The sequence below is a fragment of the Drosophila navojoa genome, chromosome 5, assembly GCF_054131105.1.
Source record: "Drosophila navojoa isolate 15081-1374.11 chromosome 5, UAZ_NAV_1.0, whole genome shotgun sequence".
NCBI classification, from domain to species: Eukaryota; Metazoa; Arthropoda; class Insecta; order Diptera; family Drosophilidae; genus Drosophila; species Drosophila navojoa.
The window spans coordinates 26,729,168-26,751,356 of NC_142893.1; the positions used below are offsets into that span (position 1 = coordinate 26,729,168).

Sequence of the window (22,189 nt, forward strand, 5' to 3'; positions counted from 1 at the left end):
TGGTGTTCAAGTAAATTTGATTAAATTCCATAAATTTCCATTTAATAAAACGTTACATTTACATTGTAAAAATAATTTTTTTTTTTTTATAAATTACTAAAAATAATTCATAATATATTCAAAAATAGGTAAAGAAATTATTTCAGGGGTAGGAAAAATTAATCAGTTTAATATACTTCTCCGAATAATTTTTATAAATAATAATCCTAATATACCCCGCAATATAACTTAACTTGTTATCGAATAAAAAACTAATCGAAAAGAATAACATTAAACCTTTCGGAAAAATATATAAAAAAGAAGAAAATATATTAATATTACTTATTATTACCACTTCTAAAATTAAGTCCTTTGATTAAAATCCTGCTAAAAATGGAATACCACATAAAACCAAATTAGATATATTAAAACAAGCTAAAGTTAATGGTATACGAATTCTTAGTTCTCCCATCAAACGGATATCTTGTGAATTATTTATGTTATGAATAATAGCTCCAGCACATATAATATTGTCAACCCATATGGGGTTACGGAAACAAGGCAACGCTACGTTGCTCATCTAGAGAACTTCAATAGCAATCTTTGTCCCTGGTAATTCAAGCTGACACACAGCCTCCACGATCGGGCCCACTAGCGATTGGGCAACCGACCAATCGTGAACTAATGTGTGCAGCGACCTTAGAAGAAATAGAAAGATGCAACTTACCAACTTACTGACTACGAAAAACTACGAAAAACACACGTTTTTGGAAATGTTCGCTCCTGGGCTACCTTAGTAAGCAGGAGTGACATCCTGTGGAAATGGGTCCTGGGTCAATGCTGCAGCTGCCCCCGTCCCTGGCAGGCCTCCAAGTACGTTCGAAGATCGTCTAAGCTGATACACATCCTTAATTTGCACAAGATCCTGGCTCTGAACATTAGTAAGCAGGAGTGACATCCTGTGGAAATGGGTCCTGGGTCAATGCTGCAGCTGCCCCCGTCCCTGGCAGGCCTCCAAGTACGTTCGAAGATCGTCTAAGCTGATACACATCCTTAATTTGCAAAAGATCCTGGCTCTGAACATTGGCTCCCATAAGGACCAACGTCAACCCTCGCATGGCCTCTCTGCTACGCACAGACAACCATGAGGATCGCTTGAGTGACTGTAACGGACATAACCAAAGTGGATACAGGCAAGCATGACAAGTGAAAAGAGCTCTGCAAAGATATAAATAAAGATCCTTGGGGACTTGGCTACAAGATAGTCATGAAGAAGCTGAGAAACTACAGAGCAGTGCCAAACGTGGATGATGAAACGATGGATCACTTAGTGGAAACACTATTTCCAACACACATCCACGAGCCGCATGTGCGGACACCCGTAGAGTTCGATGATTCAGTCCCAAATTTCACCGTGGAAGAACTCAAGATTGCGGCTCTCTCCCTAAGGAATAAGAAAGCGCCGGGACCAGATAATATACCGGCAGAATTCTGAATCATCAGGACGGCCTACTTTTCTCCTTAGGATGTATAACGCATGTCTAAAAGAAAGGAAATTCCCAGAAGCGTGGAAAGAACAGAGACTGGTGCTCATTAGCAAAGGCAAAGGCGATCCCAACTCACCTTCGGCTTATCGACCATTGTGTATGCTAAACACAGCGGGGAAGCTGTTAGAAAAGCTCATAATCGCCAGACTACTCGCCGCAGTAGAGGCCGCTGGAGGACTTAGCCCCAGGCAACACGGGCTTAGAGCTGGAAAATCCACAATGGGAGCTATCGATGAAGTGGTTCAGGACGTTAAAAACGCCTTTAATAGTGTAAGGTGGACCGATATGCTTACTTCCTTGGAGCATCGTTTCCATATACCGGAGTACCTGATGAATATGATCAGGAGCTATTTGCAGGATCGAATACTCCTGCACTCCACACAGACTGGTATGAAACGGTATAGAGTGACTGGAGGAGCTGCACAGGGGTCAATCCTGGTACCAGACCTGTGGAATATCAGCTACGACGACATCCTAAGACTGGAAATGCCTGAAGACACTTTCCTAATTGGTTATGCCGACGATATCGCAGCCGTTATTACTGCCAGAAACACCGTAGTATGGAAGATGGGCCGCTAGAATAATCCCCGATCTAGAGATGTGGATAAATAGAAAGGTGAAACGTCGTTCTATTTGACGCAGAGCACACTTTCTTCAACTGCAACAGGTGGTCGGAAGAAAGAATCGACCTGGCAGAAACAGTCAGTGAAGTCAAAGTAGAGACATTAGTGTGCAAGAGCATAGATGCTTGGAAAAAAGTTTATGTCTTCGCCGAAAAGGTTCTTCGGCGGAAGAAGTATGTCCTGGACGCGGGCACACAGAGGGCAATGCTCACTTGGAGCACAATATGGGGCTCCACCTTGAAGGTTAATGCGGGATAACTCCTGGTTCAAAGGTGGTTTCGAGCCCCAGAAGAGGAGGATTTTTTAGTCGGTAAGTAGTCATGCTATCCGACACACCGGTCAGAGTGACGACCTGACTGACGGTTCTTAAAGCATTTTTTCCTACCTCAACCCACAAAAAAAAAAAAAAAAAAAAACCCAGACAATAATAGTAAAAATTTACCTAAAAATGAATTTCTCAAAAGAATATTAAGTCGAATTAATAAATAAACCCCAGCTGTTACTAAAGTTGATGAATGAACTAAAGCAGAAACAGGAGTTGGAACTGCTATTTATTTATTTTTTTTTTTGTTGAATAATTTAAATTCTAGACGTACGATCTTAATGAAACTTTCAGAACGTAATTATAATGTTTGAATGTATGTATATGCCGAACCTAGTCTCTAGTACTTGAAATATTCCTTTTAAAAAAGTGAGGGCGAAATTATATAAAATACACATACACAAGTATACATTAAAAATTTGGAAGCTCTAGTTCTGAAGGTGTAGAATATATAATTAAATAAATAGTTTTCGATAAGGTTTTTAATCGATAATAAAATATCGGGAGCAGTTGTCGATTTTTAGCGATGAACTCGATATGTGCGTGATATACACGGACCTAGGAAAAAAAATTTCAAGTCTCTAGCTCTTTTATCTTCTGAGATCGACGCGTTTACACATACGGAAGGACAGACAGACAGACAGGGCCAAATCGACTCAGCTTGTCATCTTCCATAATTCAATATTCACGCAATTGCTAATAGCAATGCAACATCACCAATCCGATTAGATTAGATAGATAGCAGTTAATATCCCAGCATTATAAGATTTAATATTTTGAAAATAGATAACTAAACAATAAGAAACAAGTCCTAAGCCATGTCAACCCATAATATAAATCGGAGATATATACGAATGTGTTCCAAATTTTAAGTCTCTAGCTTCAATAGCGCCGAAATGAACTGCGTTCATACGGACATTGCACAAAACCAATATACTCATTTTACTATTAATCCTTGTTTATTATATTTTTTGCTATAAAAATGTACTTTTTACAGATAAAACTTACTGCGATATTATTGGACTAAAATGCTTGAAGGAAGGTAATGTTTGGAAACAAATTATCATATTATTGTTTAAAAGTAGAAAAACTCACGAACACAAATGCAAAGATGAGAACATTCATAAATAAAATAGACGATAAATTAATAGACAAAATCAAACTGTGTCTTTTTCTTTAAGCTGGTCTGATATAACACTAAACTCCCTAAAATTTTCAAAAGGTTATAGGCCCAGACATATAATAGAAGTTAAATAATTGCATACCTGTTTGTTTTATTTAATAAAAAGTAATTTAAGTACATATCAACATATAAATAAAATTTGTGTAAAACATTCCTTTTGTAACTTGCCTCTCCTGGTATTGACAAACAGATATCATACCTTCGGTCCATCGAGCCGGATCTTTATCCACCGGTCTTAACAACTCGTGCGAATACTTATAAATTCGCTTGTTGACTAAAGACTTCAAAACATATGTCTCTAAGGACGGACCTAATTTAGTTTGGTGTCTTTCCTCATTCTTGAGCAGTGCATTGTAGAGGCGCTTGAATATAGCCAACGCATTGCAATGGTATGTCTTTACATATACATATATGTTGATATGTTCTAATATTGCATAAGTGGCAACGCTATCATGTACTTAGATGTTAAGAAGCGTAATAAATTGAGTCTCACTTGAACAACCAAACGTTGCAGTTCTGCTTATCCACTAGCGCACAAATACTCGCCAACAGGTTATGGGCCCAGGGCTTATGTGTGTGTGCAAAGAAATAGTGTAAAGCAGAGGGAAAAAAATGAGCTCGAGAAGTTTCTGTGCATAACGGACATTGCAAGCAGAAAATTTAAAAAAAACTGAAAAAAATGAATTCTATGTACAATATAGAAAAACTAGATGACACCAACTATGACTGTTGGAGTGTCATGGTGGAAAGTGTTTTGGTTCATCAAAACTTATGGGCCGTGGTTTCAAATGAGTATGTGAAGCCAGAAGATGAAACGAGTGATGCGTTTAAGGCATGGAAACGCGAGAACGACAAAGCTAAGGCAGTGCTAATTTTGTCGATGATTGCGTCGCAAGTAAACTACGTGAAGAGATGCATTTACGCTAAAGATGTATGGAACGAACTGGAAAAGCTACATCGATCATCTGGACCCGTGCGGAGAGTAACATTGTTTAAACAGCTTTTAAACAAGAGATTGGCAGAAGGAGAAAATCTGCAAACGTACATCATGGAATTTTCAAACATTGTTGAAAATCTATCAGCGATTGGAATTACGTTACAAGAAGAGCTCATTGTCATCATGCTACTTGCAAGTCTACCACCATCGTTCGAGAACTTTGTTGTTGCATTAGAGGCTCGTGATGAGTTGCCGAGCTTCCGCAGCATAAAATGCAAACTGTCAGAGGAGAACGAGAGGCGAAAAATTTGCGACCAAAGAGAAGCTACGCAATCATTTTCGGCAAGGCAGACGGGACAAGAAGGCAAAGGACGGGGAATAAATGAGACGACAGAGAGACGCCGAAATTTTAAATGCTTTAAATGTGGTCAGCAGGCCACTACGCAGCGAATTGTACGACGAAAGAGGCGGGCAAAAAATACGGCAAGAAACGGCGTGGAAAAGGTAACGAGAAAAACGAAAATGGAAATGAAAAAAATAGAGATGCGCATTCAAAACAACAACGATCGTTTTCTGGCATGATGGGAAACTATCGTATGAGTCGAGATGCTTGGGCTATCGATAGCGGAGCAACATCGCATATGTGTGCACGTGATTTATTCGATAATTTTGAGCAACACAATGAAAGTATCGAATTGGCTGGAAATAACTTTACGACGGCTTGTGGCAAAGGCACAGTAGTTATCAAGAGTCTGTGTGGCTTTGAAATTACTTTAAAAGACGTATTATATGTACCAGGGCTGCAATGTAATTTCATATCAGTTGGAAAGGCAGTTGCCAATGGATGCTTTGTTAAATTTAATTCCGTTTTTTGCAAAATTGTTGACAGCGAGAACATGATTATATTAATTGCCGAGAGGATTAGCGGACTGTTTCTGTGTGAAACAAAAAATACTGAAAAGTTATGTTTATCGAAAATTGCTGATGAGATCAAGAAGTGGCATGCACGATACGGCCATTTAAATGTGCAGAGTCTTCGGGAGCTGATAAGTAAAGAAATGGTGCGAGGATTGGCAGTAAGCTCTGTCATTGAACATTTTGATTGCATAAGTTGCTTAAAAAGTAAATGTCACGCTAAACCATTTGAAGATTCAAAGAATAGAGCAAAAGAAATATGTGAGTTGATACATAGTGACGTGTGTGGACCTATAAGGCAAGTATCGAATGGCGGCGCCAGATACTTTCTCACAATGATTGACGATAAGAGCCATTACATTCATGTTTACTTTATGAAGCAGAAATCTGAGGTGACCAAGATATTTAAAGAGCATGTAACGATGTTAGAGCGTCAGAAAGGTCTGAAAGCGAAAACCATTAGAAGTGACAATGGTACAGAGTATGTCAACAAAGATTTTGACGAGTATATTAGATTGGCTGGTATTAAACGGCAGCTGACTGCACCGTACACCCCGCAGCAAAATGGTGCTGCAGAGCGCTGCAACCGGACACTGGTTGAGATGGCCAGAGTAATGCTTAATAGTGCAGCATTAAACGAGAGTTTCTGGGCGGAGGCAGTCGCGTGCGCTGCATATCTAAGAAACCGATCACCAACGAAAGCTCTGGATGGCATAACACCTTTCGAGGCGTTTACAGGGCTGAAGCCAGTTGTCAAGCACTTGAGAGTGTTTGGATGTACAGCGATTGCACTGGAAAAAGGTCCAAAAAAGAAGTTCCAGGAGAAAGGGAAAGAGTATATTATGGTTGGATACTCAGAGACGCCTAAAATAATCAGGACGGGCTTGAGAGGACGGCCAACTAAGCAATACAACATGGCTAATGTAATGTTAAGCAGTAACATTAAAGTCCCTTTAACCGTGCAGCAAGCACAATCGAGTCCACAAGCAGATGAATGGAAAGCTGCAATGCAGGAAGAGTACAACGCATTGATGTGTAACGACACATGGGACCTGGTTCAGTTACCACATGGTCAGAAGCCCATAGGCTGCAAATGGGTGTTCACCTTAAAGACGAATTCATCTGGAGAGGTTGAGCGCTACAAAGCGCGCTTGGTAGCAAAAGGATGCACCCAGAGGTATGGTATAGACTTCAAAGAAACGTATTCTCCAGTAGTGCGCTATAGTACAATACGGATGATCTTGGCTACGGCTGCAGAATATGAGCTTTATGTACATCAACTTGATGTTTCGACGGCATACCTAAACGGCATTCTGGAAGAAGATATCTACATGCAACAGCCAGAACCGATGACAATTCTGGATGTGTGTTGAAGCTTAAAAGGTCACTGTATGGCCTGAAGCAAGCTGGTCGGGTTTGGAACACTAAGCTGGACGGCGTTCTAAACAAAATGGGATACAGGGCATGCGAGAGCGAGCCATGTCTGTATACCAAGTGCTCAGATGACCAGACGATAAACCTGATGATATGCTGCTGGCATCTTCAAGCATGGGTGAGATAATAGCTACTAAAGCGGCTATTTCTTCTGAATTTCAGATAGTAGACAAGGGTCAAGTAACGACCTTCTTGGGCCTTGAAATCCAGCGAGAAGGAACGACTGGTGCGATTCGTGTGATCCAAAAGAAGCATATAGTGGGTCCGATGAGATGGGCATGTCCAACTGCCGCACTACGTCAATACCATTGGAAGCTAACTTCCAAGTGAACTGCGAGGGAGAGTTGTGTAAGCGCGTTGATATCACAAAGTATCAGTCTGTGATTGGCTCGCTGATGTATATTGCGCTATGCACACGACCGGACATCTTGCATTCAGTGTGCAAGCTAGCACAAAGGAATTCAAATCCACACAGCGAACATCTCGCACCAGCAAAGCAAGTTCTGAGGTATCTGCACAACACGGCAGATCTAGCGCTAGTCTATGAGAAGACCGGAGAGATGATTGCTGGCTATGCAGATGCAGATTGGGCTGGAGACTCAACTGATAGGAAGTCTCTCGCAGGATATGCATTCATGTGGGGACCTCGAAAAAACAGAAGTCGGTGGCGCTGAGTAGTACTGAGGCGGAGTATATGGCGCTCTCTGATGCTGCAAAGGAGGCGATTTACTTAAGAAAGTTAATAGGCGAAATTAATCCATATTTTAAGAGAAAGTGTATTAAAATCTATAAAGATAATGTAAATCTGGTTAAGAATCCTGTATATCATACGCGAAGCAAACATATTGATACCAAATATCACCATGTACGTAATTGTTATGCAGATAAGTTAATTGAGTTATCTCATTGTCCATCAAATGAAATGGTTGCCGATATATTAACTAAGAATTTGTCACAAGTATGTAATGTAATATAAGAATTGAGGAAGAGTGTTGATATGGCAATTCTAATATTGCATAAGTGGCAACGCTATCATGTACTTAGATGTTAAGAAGCATAATAAATTGAGTCTCACTTGAACAACCAAACGTTGCAGTTCTGCTTATCCACTAGCGCACCAATACTCGCCAACAATATGTAGTCTGCCTAAAAGGAGCGATTTAGCTCCGCCGACCACTTCCGCACAAAAAAGAACTAGATTTGTTAACAGATGGACAGACAAAAAAAAACTGTTCTCAATCTCTGCCTTTCCGCTCGAGCACCGACTATACTTTCTAATAATAATAAATAATAAATAATAAATAATAAATAATAAATAATAAATAATAAATAATAAATAATAAATAATAAATAATAAATAATAAATAATAAATAATAAATAATAAATAATAAATAATAAATAATAAATAATAAATAATAAATAATAAATAATAAATAATAAATAATAAATAATAAATAATAAATAATAAATAATAAATAATCAATAATAAATAATAAATAATAATAAATAATTGTGTCTGAAAATTAATTTGTGCAAGTGTACCCTAGCGTTTTCTCTGAATCTCAAGTGCGATTGATTTATCGTGGCATCGATTTTGAAATTCCAGCCAATAATGTGAATTCGTTTTAATTGTTGTTTTGTTGTGCTGTAGGCAGAAGCACCGGCGGGATTATTTTAGATATTTTCACAAACTTGCTACTTGGCTTGTGTGCGAGTTAAAATATAAATTTGAAAAATCACTGCCACGCCCCTAGTAGGCGTAGATATATAATTTATCCCATCTTTAAAGAATCTAGATTTACTACGCCCCCAATGGACGGAGATATAGCACCGCCATAGCTGGTGATCTTGGATGGTCGATGCGGATCTACATACCAAATATCAGCTTTCTAGCTCTTCAACTAACATGAGTTTTGGGATATCGGAAAATGCATTTTCGAGATTTGCCACGCCTCTAGTGGGTGGATCTGGAAAATTTTAAAACTTTATAAATCGGAGATAGACACGAGTATATGTTCCAATTTTCAAGGACAGCAAGACGGACATTGCACAAAACTAATATACTCATTTCACTTTCGTGAATGAGTATAAAAATCTTACAAATAGGCTGTTAAATAAGATACTTATGCTTAATTAACAGAAATTATTTATTTATTTATTTATTTATTTCTTAAAGCTATTGACAAAAACGAGAGTCAAATTAAATTTAAAAAAGAAAAAGCCTAAACAAAGTACAGGATATAATATCAATAGTAACACCGACCCGATGGGGGTATTTTATTTGCCAGTCCGGCCAGCTATGCCCACGTCTCACAGCCAAATATGGTCAGTGAAACTAATGATGCTATAAAAAGAAGTGTTAGTAGGAAAACTTAGAAAAATATGTTAAATGTAAAATAATAAATATTTCTTAAAAATAAAAAATAAAAACAAATATATTAAAAAAAAAGAAAGAAAAAAATGTGATAAACGAGAATTAGTACAGAAAAAGAAAAAGCAAGGTTTTAAAAAAAATGGCAAGAAAAGTTAATAATAAAAAAAATAAATAAATAGATAAGAAATAGTAAAAAGAAAAGAGTGAAGGAAAAGCACAGAATAGAATGTAGGATAGAATTGAGAAATCACTACACAACATTGACAACGAAAATGTATACCAATGCTTATGCCTGGGCATTGTGAGTGATTTCCCTAAGATGAGCTAATAGCAAACTTTTTAATTTAGGAAGAGAGAGCTCTAAGGAAAAAACGTGATAATATTTATTAAAATTAACACTAAGAACATGAAACGCACTGTGCAAAGAATGATCCCTAGTGCACACCGGTAAATGAAGCGGACGATAGTGTCTAGTTGTTCGGGACGGAACCGAAAAGTTTAGACGACCCAACAAAGAGGACGAATCAATATCACCACTAATCAATTTATGCAGAAAAACAATTCCTAAAATTGTTCTGCGATTGGTTAGCGATGGAAGATCAATAAGCTGGAGCCTACTATGATAAGACGGTAATCGTAAATTACTGTCCCATCGAAGATCCCTTAAGGCAAAGAGAAGAAACTGATTTTGGACCGATTCAATGCGATCCTGATGCAGTTTATGCTGCGGAGACCAAACGACAGAGCAATACTCTAAGATGGGACGCACAAGCGACGTAAATAAGCGCTTGGTGATAAAAGGATCTTTAAATTCCTTGGACCAACGTTTAATAAAGCCAAGCACACTTTTGGCTTCATTAACGATGGTAGAAATATGAAGATTAAAATTTAGTTTACAATCGAAAGAAACACCAAGATCTTTGATTGTGTGGATGCGTCGTAAGGAAATGTTGCTAATTTTATAATCAACAATTAGAGGAACGGTACGACTGAGGGTCATTGTCATATACTTTTAGCAATTTAAGTCAAGCTGGTTTGCCACACACCAAAGTTGAAATGCATTTAGGTCATCTTGAAGGTGATGATGTCCATCGTCAGCATACATAAATATAGTAGAATACGAGATCCAACTAGGAAGGTCATTTATAAAAAGGGAAAAGAGTAATGGACCCAAATGGCTACCCTGAGGTACACCAGACGAAAGATAACTTTAGACATAGCTGTTCTGAGCAGGACTCTTTGGGTTCTACCAATTAAATAGGATGAAATCCAAGCTTAAGAAGTAGTATGTGATGATGTACTGAGTCAAATGCTTTACTGAAGTCAGTATAAATAACATCCGTTTGCATTTTTTTAGAAAAACCATCATTGACAAGCGAAGTGAATTCAAGTAAATTAGTGGACGTTGATCGATTTTGAACAAAACCATGTTGAGATGGTTGAATAATCGATTTGCAAAAATGCTGCAAGGCCGATGTTATAATTTTCTCAAATAACTTCGGAGTGACAGATAATTTCGCAATGCCTCTATAGTTGGAAATATCAGATCTTCCACCTTTTTTATACTCATTCACGAAGTGAATTAGTATATTGGTTTTGTGCAATGTCCGTCTTGCTGTCCGTCCGTCTGTCCGTCTGTCCGTCCGTCCGTCTGTCCGTCTGTCCGTATGAACGCAGTTCATTTCGCCGCTATTGAAGCTAGAGACTTGAAATTTGGAACACATACTCGTGTATAACTCCGATTTGGTATGTAGATCCGCGTTGACCCCCCAAGTCCAAAAAGCTATGGTGGATATATCTACGTCCATTGGGGGCGTGGCAAATCAGATAAAACTGTATCTCATAAAGTTCTAAAGCTAGAGCGTTGAAATTTCCCACGTGAGCTAGTGCTATAATTCTATAATGACTGATTAAAAAATTATATGTCTACGCCTACTGGGGGCGTGGCAAATCGGACCTGAAGATATAGTGATTTTTCAAATTTGGCTATATTTTAGGCACTATTGAAGCCAGAGACTTGAAATTTGGTATATATACGCGAGTTGACCTCCCAAGTCCAACAAGCTATAGTGGATATATGTGCGCCCAAAGGGGGCGTGGCAAACCGCAAAACTTTATATCTCCTACAGTTGAAGAGCTAGAGGCTTCAAATTTGGATAGTTGAGTTACTGGTAACCTCCTCTATCGATGCCTCAAAAATAATTGTCACGCCTCTTTGGGGGCGTGGCATATGTAATTTTCTGTAATTTTCACATTTTTTGAGCGTAAGCATTCATATTTTGCATTTACGTTACCGTTAGCTCTTTCTAAGAACTGGCCAAAAATGAGGTGTCTACGGCCACTAGGGGCGTGGCAATCGGCATTTGTAGTATCAAATTGCGACATTTATATGCTTGAGCTATCTATGTATGTACATGTATATACAAATAGGCTTAATAGGCATTGATAACACGAAAGGAAACATTTTTATAAAATTTAAAAATAAAATTTAAATATTAAAAAAATATAAAAGAAGCTAAAATAACAAAATTTGCAATTTACAAAAAAGAGTTTTCCGCGGGATTTGAACTCGCACCCAAGCCATGTTTGTCAAAATAACAAAAACAAATTTGGCCGGCGTCTTTGCCGACAGCGCTACCTCCTACTGTGAACAAACATATTTAAAATGAAATCCAAAAATGAGATTCTTGTTATGACGCATTATAGAAAAGAAGAGCCAGAGTAGAGGATGATAAATTTGCATTACATACATACATTTAAACTTATAAAATTGTTCAATTAGAAAAAAGAATAAAATATCTATTTTATAAAAAACGAAATATGTATGAAAAAAAACACAACCTTAATGGGGACTTGAACCTCCGCCGCCGTAACATAACTTGCGACGCCTTTAGCGCCCACGTTATCGCTTTGCTTTACAGACTGGTAGCTAAAATACAATAAGCTAATAACAGAGCGTCATCTGACAAAACTACAACAACAGCTAGAAAATCCAGAAATCATCGCAATTCTTAGAATGCTAAAAAGCGCGCTTTTGTAATGTAAGCAAACGCTAAAGAATCTGCAATAGGTGTGACCGAAAGCTATCAACGAAAATTACCATACATTTGTACTCAAAAAGTGCACGATCAATTTAATAATTATCGATTACTCGATAAAAATTACCAAAAGCTACAATATAATCAAAAAGCATAATTGTTTTGTACTAATTTTTTTTTAAAGCCAATTAATTGTGACTGAAGAGAAACACTGCACTCTTTAATCACACAACTAGGAATATTATCGGCACCGGTACCCATATTCAGAAAGAGGATATGGATATGAGTTGTTGTAGAGATTAGCAGAAGAATAAGTCGATTGAAAAAAATCAGCAAATAGATCAGAGGAATCCTGGTCATTACAAGTTTTTTCACCACCAAGGGCAAATGAGGACGGCAAACCAGAAGATTTACGCTTCAAATTTACAAATGAATAAAATTGCTTGGGATCACGAGCAAACTGACGTTTGAAACGTATAAGATAATTCTCATAACAGCTAGAATTTAAAAGATTGAAGTTTGACTTGGCAATGGAATATTTGGACCAATCAACACTTGAACCAGACTTTTTATAATTTTTAAAACATTTAGTTTTAATGTTTCTCAAGTTCAAAAGAGTCTTGGTAAACCAAGGTGGCTTATTTGAAACTGGCGAAATACGGCAGAGAGGGACACAAACATCCAGAATAGAGTTTAAGGTAGAGTAAAAAAACGATGCTGCCAAATTAATATCATTCGACTCATATAAAGTAGACCAGTCTGTTGAATTAATTAATTCATTAAGCAAAATAAAATCGCATTTACGATAACAGCGACATGGATAAGAAGGCAAAGGAGTATAATTGGGATGATTATCGACAGCTAATAATACTTCCAAAGTGGGGTGATGTATATCCTCAGGTATACAGAATGGAGTCGTTCTCACGACATTTAAGAGCGAATCGTGATTAGTAAACACCAAATCAAGAGTACGATTTAGGTGATTAGAAATAGAGTTAATTTGAAACAGAGACAGGTTAAACAATTTATCAAAAAGATAGTGATCAATTGTCGGAATTAAGTAATTTGTATTACAAGTTGGGAATATTAAAATCCCCCAACACAAGAAGCAAGTCTGTATCATTCACATGTTCATAAACTTTAATACGATTAATATGATGAGCATAAACTTGTAAATCAGAAGAGGGAGGGATATAAGAACATGTGATAAACAGTGAGCGCGATGGGAGAGTTAATTTAACCCCTAAAATCTCCGCATCATGAAGGGACGAAAAGGTAAACACATCAGAGAGGATACTGGATTTGACCGCAATTAGCACTCCACCCCCTCTGCGCATTGAACGATCAAGTCTAAAAATAGTGAAATTATTTGAAAGTATTTCACTATTATGAATATTATTACTTAGCCACGTTTCAGTAAATGCAATAATATCATATTGTACACTAAAACTGTGTAAGAATAAACTATTAAGTTTAGAATTCAAGCCGCGTACATTTTGATAAAGCAGAGACAGCTGAGAAGAAGATAGGAAAGAATTTAGTTTTTTGGTACAGTGTTAGATGACGATTGCACCGAAGGTAGATTTACAGCAGTAGGAGTAGATCTATTACGATTTTTAGGTCTAAATTCATGAACTACCACATGAGGTGGCCAGAAATTTGGATCACATAAAGTTTTAAAATGTTCTATCGGCACATTTATTTTAAAAGAGGCAATTTCGCGCGGAGCTGCGAAGCTAAACTTCGATATAAAAACCTTAGCCGAAGTCTTGCTTGCTATAAAAGCAGATACTGCCTCACAGGTCGTATCTGATGAAAGCCTAGATAAGAAAACTTGCTTTCGAGGAGAGACGACTGAGTGGCTGAATTATTAACACTCGTGGCTTGAACAGCAATTGGAGAAGATTCCAATTTTTGAACAGAAACCTGAGTATCAATAGCAGTCTCAACAGAAGAACCAATAGCTTCAGGAACAGGTGATATAGGATCGAGCGAATTAGGAGCGGATGACAAAACTGAAGCGCAAGGTGAGGGAGGGGCAAGCGAATTAGGTGACGGTGATGGTACAGAGGGAGGTACCAACAACGATAAAGACTCCAAATGAGATAGGGGACTCTCGAAATTAAACTGGGTTAGTATTTCTCCAGCAGCAGCCATATCACTGGATAACTGCTTAGAAATCTTTTTCAGTTTTAAAAACTGAGCCCTTACAGCGCTGTACATTTTAGAAAAGTTGATCTGTCTTTCTAAACAAATCGGGCAAGACCAGCGTACACCCCCACTACCAATTTTTACCGTGGACATAATCTTGTCGTAATCACGACCAGTGAGACCTGCACATTTAATATGCATCATATTATCGCACAACCAGCAATTGACAAATTGCGCTTGTGCAGAGTCCACTGCCTGCCTGAACGTACAAGATTTTTTGCAACAGCTCATATTGGCAATTGGGATTACAGTAGAAATTAAAGAAAAGCAACAGAAATAAAAACAAAGAGAGTAAAATATGCTGACAGAGCGAGTCCAACAACAACCAGCCGTTGAAGAGCAGAACGAATGATTATGTTGAGAGAGATAATCAACAACAAAAACAGCCGTTACAGAGCGTAACTAAAGAAACACAGAGAGTTATTTGCACAGCACGACGACCGAAATCGAGAGAGCAAGTAAGCTCACACGCACACTAACAAACGTGTAAAGAGTAAAGTCAGGGAGCAAAGTGCAAACTAAATGTAAATAAGACGCTGCACCAAACTTCAACAAGATTAAACAACAATTTTAAAAGAAAACACAGCAAACCACGGATCAAACCTTGCACAGGAATATTTAAACAAAACCGACCGCAGTTGTGTGAACAAAATAAAATACAGTAAAAATAAAATACAGTAAAATAAAAAAAAAAAAAAATTTAAATAAATAAATAAATAAATAAAAAAAAAAAATAAAAAAAAATGATAATAATAATAAAATAATATAAGATAAAAATTAAATAAGATAAAATAGGGTAAATACAGTGGGAAGTTTTGTTCATTTTAATTCTTGGTGCGCGCGGGCTCGTGAGCGGATATACCCCATAGCTCAGCGTAGGAAATCCGAGGTCTTGGGGCCATAAAGCGAACAGTGGGACAAAAGTGTAACAATAGTAAATGAAAACAAAATAAAATTAAACTAGATTAAAATAACTTAAATTGAATTAAACTAAAATAAAATAACATAAAATGAATTTAATTAAATTAGAACAAAATTTATTTAATTAAACATAAATTAAAATAATATAAAAGAAAATAAAATAGTATCAATTAATTTAAATTAAACAAAATAATATGAGATAGAAATAAAATATAATAAAAATTAGAATAGGGTAAATATAGTGGTGAATTTTGTTCATTTTGATTCTCGGTGTGCGCGGGCTCGTGAGCGGATACACCCCATAGCTCAGCGTGGGAAAGTCGAGGTCTTGGGGCCATAAAGCGAACAGTGGGACAACAGTGAAACAACAGTAAATAAAACAAAATAAAATTAAACTAAATTCAAATAACTTAAATTAAATGGGATTAAAATAAAATAAAGTAAAATGAAATAAAATAAATTTAATTAAATTAAAACAAAATTTATTTAATTAAATTAATTCCCTAAAGGGGCAGATACACTCCCGGGACCGGCATCGGAAAGTATGGGGGGACGCGCCTATCAGAAGTCAGAACCTGACCTCCGTAAACTGCAAGAGCTAGAGTCGGCCCCGATGGCAAACTTGAGGTTGGAAGTGCCTGTCGTCGACAAGGCGGAAGCGGCGCCACCCACGCCGAGAACCCCCTTACGCGACCCCGCGCCCGAGAGACACCCACCTTGGTGCGTGGCTGAACAGGTGAGGAAATGGGGCATGAGGTACGACGGCCAAGCGGACCCGTTAGGATTCGTAGAGGTGGTAGAAGAGCAGGCCATAACATATGGCATAGAGCTGGATCGGATGCCAAGAGCGATGAGCGAGATGCTCAACGACAAGGCGGCGAAGTGGCTTTTAACCAGTGGGCTGAGAGACGCGACTTGGACCGAGTTCAAGAGAGAGTTTCTGGACTTTTTCTTGCCACCGCAATATTTCGAGCGCCTGGAGGACCAGATCCGGGCGCGTCATCAGCGACAGGGAGAGAGCTTTAAGGACTACCTTCTCGAGCTCAGGTTGCTGATACGTAAGGCCAGGTACAGCGCGGCGCAAGAGCTACACAGGGTGTACGAGAACGCCGCGCCTTAGTATCAGATGTACGTAAGACGCCACGACTTCACAACGCTGACGCAGCTGACCCAGATGGCGACAGAATACGAGAACGTCCAAGGTCAAAAAAGAATTTGGGAGAGGAAATTCGCGGCAACCCATTCAAGGGCACCGTGGGAAACGCCGGCTGGTGGTCGGCCTGGAAATCCTTTCCGTGCGCAAGCGTCAGAACAGAGAGCCGAGCGGCAAGGCTCGGATCAGATCGTGGCAACAGCGACGACACCATCGGAGGCGGTGCATCGCGTGATGGCGCAGGAAGCCAGCTTCGCCTCTGATCCGTGACGCGTCTGCTACAGATGTGCGCAAACGGGACACTTCGCGAGGGAATGCCGCAACGCGCAGGTATTATTTTGCCGACGATGTGGAAGGAGGGGGAGGAGCACACAAGAGTGTTGCCCCCAGACGGAGGCGGGAAACGCGTAGGGGCGCCGTTCCAGAGAGCGGGGTGGCGCCAGCGAACATCAAAAGGAAGAGACGGGCACGACGATGTGGGGATTGGAGGCCGGAGTATAACCGCCACGATCGACACAGGAGCCACGCGCAGCCTCATGAGTGAGGACTGCGTGCGCCGACAGATGGTTCAAGGAGAGTCGCAGGAGGTAAGGTCGCGAATCAGGTTGGCCGACGGGTCGTCGCTAGACGTGACGCGAGCCATGAAAGTTGTCGTAACCCTCGCAAAGGAAGTAGTGCAGCTGACGGTGCTCATCATGCCAACTATGTTGGACAACGTCATATTGGGAATGGATTTTCTGTGCGCGGTGGGGGCGACACTACGTTGTGGCGACATGGAGCAGACGATGAGGATGGGAGAGACGTCGAAAGAGAGCAGCCACCCTGAGGATGAGGAGCCGCTCGCTCGACGCAAGACCGTGGAAAATAAAGGGGGGTCGAACCCCGAGGCGCCAGGCTGGATTGAGCCATCGGAGGAGTGGGAGCCTCCGGTAGATGCAGATTTACAGAGAGAGTCGGGCATCGGTGCAAAGGCCGACAGGAAGGGAGACGAGCAACTCGAACGGAAGCTGGGAGAGCACCCCCCGATACGAGAGGAGAGTACAGAGTCTTCTTCGGACGACACAGGGTGGTCGGTGGACCTGGAGGACGAGTTGAAGGAGTTCCTGTTAGCAGAGCTGGCGCTCTTCGAGGGAATGGACGGGGTGTCAAACATCGCCGAGCATAGCATAAGGATGCGGGATAATAAGCCTCTTAAGCAGAGGTATTATCCCAAGAATTCGGCTATGAGGAAAGTGATCGACGAACAGGTAGACGAGTTGATTCGAGCTGGAGCCATCGAGCCTTCGCGTAGTCCGCATAGTGCGCCCATCGTGGTAAAGAAGAAGACCGGAGATTGGCGCATGTGTGTGGACTACCGGCAGCTAAATGCACACTCAATCCCAGACGCCTACCCTGTTCCGCGGATCAATCATATCCTCGAAAGGCTGAGACACGCGCGATATATATCCACCCTGGATTTGAAGAGCGGTTAGTGGCAGATCCCCATGGCGACGGATAGCAGAGAGTGCACGGCGTTCACCGTCCCGGGGAGAGGATTATTCCAATGGCGAGTGATGCCATTTGGTTGGCATTCCGCAGGCGCTACGTTCCAGAGAGCACTGGACACGGTAATAGGCCCGGACATGGAGCCGCACGCGTTTGCATATTTGGACGATATCGTAGTGATCGGCGCCACGAAAGCGCAGCATGTGGAGAATTTGAGGGAGGTCTTCCGCCGGCTAAGGAAAGCCAACCTCCGCATAAACCGGAAGAAATGCAGTTTCTTTAGAAAGAAATTAGTCTATCTCGGCCACGTCATCAGTGAGGAAGGGATCTGCACCGACCCCGCAAAAGTCGAAGCGATTCGAGACTTCCCAACACCAAAGAACCTGAAAGAACTAAGACGATGTCTGGGAATGGCGTCGTGGTACCTACCTTAAGCTCTATTCTGGATGTTTGTGTCCCTCTCTGCCGTATTTCGCCAGTTTCAAATAAGCCACCTTGGTTTACCAATACTCTTCTGAACTTGAGAAACATTAAAACTAAATGCTTTAAAAATTATAAAAAGTCTGGTTCAAGTGTTGACTGGTCCAAATATTCCATTGTCAATTCAATCTTTTAAATTCTAGCTGTTATGAGAATTGTCTTATACGTTGCAAACGTCAGTTTGCTCGAGATCCCAAGCAATTTTATTCATTTGTAAATTTGAAGCGTAAATCTTCTGGTTTGCCGTCCTCATTTGTCCTTGGTGGTGAAAAATCTTGCAATGACCAGGATTCCTCTGATCTATTTGCTGATTTTTTTCAACCAACTCATATCCATATCCTCTTTCTGAATATGGGTCTATAAATACTCCTAAAGTTACTGCAGCCTCTCTGGCTGCGGCCATTAGGACGTTGAAATCATCTTTCTCTCCCGGTGCCGATAATATTCCTAGTTGTGTGATTAAAGAGTGCAGTGTTTCTCTTCAGTCACAATTACTAAAATTGTTTAACTTGTCCTTGGATACTGCTGTGTTCCCTTCAATTTGGAAAGAATCTTTCATCATTCCCTTATATAAACAAGTAAGAAAACTCTAGTCGAGACTGCTCGACTAGGAGATACCCTGAACCCTCCAATCTGATATTCTACTCACTCTACACTTCGTTTAGGTACACATACATACACACGCACGTATTAGAACGCGCTCTGCTAACTGCGCAGTAAGCACCGACTATTAAACGAATTTATTTGTTGAATAATTTATTTTCTAGACGTCCAATCTTAATGAACATACTCATAATGTTCAAATGAATGTACATTCCAATGCACAAGTCTCTAGTACTTGAAATACGCCTTTTACAAAAATGATGGTGAGGAGGTGAATTTAGGGGTGGGGGGTAAATTTTAGCAAAAACCGAAATTAAATAAAATAACATAAGTCTACACATTAAAAATTTGGAAGCTCTAGCTCTAAAGGTGTAGAAGATATAATTAAAAAACTAGCTTTCGATAAGGCTCTTAATCGATAATAAAATATCGGTAGTAGTTATCGAATAACTTGACATGCGCGTGATACACACGGACCTAGGAAAAAAATTTCAAGTCTCTAGCACTTATATCTTCTGAGATCGACGCGTTCATACATACGGACGGACAGACAGATGGACAGGGCTAAATCGACTCAGCTTGTCGCCCTGATCAAGAATATATATACTTTGTGTGGTCTGCCACGCCTCCCTCTGCCTGTTACACACTTTTAACAAAACCATTATACCCTGATTTTCTTACTTGTTATAAATGACCTTCCTAGTTGCATCTCGTACTCTACTATATTTGTGTATGCTGATGATGTAAAACTTTGCTTTCCATACTCCAGTGCAAATGGACATCATCACCTTCAAGATGACCTAAATGCATTTCAACTTTGGTGTCTGGCAAACCAGCTCGACTTAAATTGCTCAAAGTGTATGACAATGACCTTCAGTCGTACCGTTCCTCTAATTGTTGATTATAAAATTAGCAATATTTCCTTACGACGCATAAACACAATCAAAGATCTTGGTGTTTCTTTCGATTGTAAACTAAATTTTAATCTTCATATTTCTACCATCATTAATGAAGCCAAAAGTGTGCTTCGCTTTATTAAAAGTTGGTCCAAGGAATTTTAAAGATCCTTGTATCACCAAGCGTGTATTTACGTCGCTTGTGTGTCCCATCTTAGAGTATTGCTCTGTTGTTTGGTCTACGCAGCATAAACTGCATCAGGATCGCATCGAATCGGTCCAAAGACAGTAATTTACGATTACCGTATTATCATAGTAGGCTCCAGCTTATTGATCATCCATCGCTGACCAATCGCAGAACAATTTTAGGAATTGTTTTTCTGCATAAATTGATTAGTGGTGATATTGATTCGTCCTCTTTGTTGGGTCGTCTAAACTTTTCGGTTCCGTCCCGAACAACTAGACACTATTGTTCATTTACCGGTGTGCACTAGGGATTATTCTTTGCACAGTGCGTTTCATGTTCTCAGTGCTAGTTTTAATAAATATTATCACGTTTTTTCCTTAAATGTTTGCTATTAGCTTATCTTAGGGAAATCACTCACAATGTTGTGTAGTGATTCCTCAATTCTATCCTATATTCTATTCTGTGCTCTTCCTTTACTCTTTTCTTTTTACTAGTTCTTATTTATTTATTTATTTTTTTTTTTTATTATTAACTTTTCTTGCAATTTCTATTAATACCTTACTGTTGAGCTATCGAGATTTTTCGAATAGCTTTAAATTATTAAACGATTGAATTTACTTAATGATTAGTTTATTAGCGATTATTAGAGTTTACAGAGTTTATGTGATAGACGCGAGCAAGCGACTAGGCTGTCGTGCTGTCCGCTACTATGTTTGTAATAGTCAATCTAACACTGCGTCTGCTCTAAACAAGAGTTAATTGCATACTAACTACAATGTACGCGAGCCGGCGGGTTAAGCTGAGCCGGTGCGTGGGTGAAAGAGACAATGCAAAAGGGAGAGCGTGATCTCCGTTACGAATTCTCTTAAATGATAACATATTCTGTGAACTGCCGCTCTTAATTACAATAAAGCGATGATTGTTGAGCCCAACATCCTCCCCCCGTTGAAGACTTTGTCTTCAACAGAATCCTTAAGGGGCATCAAGCACAGCTTATTTGTAGCTCTTCTAATCTCGCCAGCTTCAGTTTTTAGTAGGGCTACCCGTGCAACGCCATCACTTCCAGGGATAAGTTCGATTATTCTGGCTAGTGGCCACTTAAGTGAAGGTAGATTCTCATCCTTCACAAGAACTATGTTGCCAACAGCTAAGCCAGGTTTGGAGGTTCTCCATTTCGCTCGCTGTTGTAACAAGTTTAGATATTCGTCCCGCCAACGAGTCCAGAACACCTGCTGGAGATAGCTTACGCGCTGCCAAGCATCCAAACGATTAAAATTGAGCCCTGTCAGGTTTGGCTCATTGAAGGACGAAGGAGGGCCACCGTTGAGGAAATGCGCAGGAGTCAACACGTCTATGTCTGATGGGTGCTCTGAAATCGAAACTAAAGGGCGTGAATTAACGACAGCAGCGATGTTGCAAACCAGTGTGCGAAGCTCATCGTAAGTTAGGACGGAGGACCCAACACATCGGTAAAAATGATGCTTCGCTGTCTTCACTGCAGCCTCCCACAAGCCACCAAAGTGAGGCGATCGTGGAGGGATGAAATGCCATTCGATTGAGTCTGCCAAACAGAAATCCTTCACAGCCTTCTGGTGGGTGTCTGACAGAAATAGACGCTTCAACTCCTGAAGCTGGTTGCGGGCACCAAGAAAGTTTGTGGCGTTATCCGACCAGATTTGACTTGGCTTTCCTCTGGTGCATATGAAACGTTGAAGTGTATGCAAAAATGCCGCGGTAGTTGAGTCCTTGACTAATTCCAACCAAATAGCCTTCGTAGCAAAACAAATAAACACACAAACGTAGCATTTCACAGGCGCCTTGTTTCGTGACTCAGGCTTGTAAAAGAAGGGTCCGCAAAAGTCAACTCCAGTCACTCCAAAGACCCGATAGCCGTCGACTC

General features: G+C 39.9%; 1 long non-coding RNA gene and 1 pseudogene across 1 annotated transcript in view; both read left to right on the forward strand.

Annotated features, from left to right (window-relative positions):
• The first annotated feature begins 3,460 nt into the window (after positions 1-3,460).
• Positions 3,461-22,189, forward strand: part of LOC149091279 (uncharacterized) — a 139,884-nt gene continuing 121,155 nt past the window's right edge. Inside the window, exon 1 of the long non-coding RNA XR_016196948.1 lies at positions 3,461-3,513. This is a non-coding gene — a long non-coding RNA (uncharacterized LOC149091279). The remainder of the gene's footprint in view (positions 3,514-22,189) is intronic.
• Positions 17,175-21,562, forward strand: LOC149091280 (uncharacterized; annotated as a pseudogene).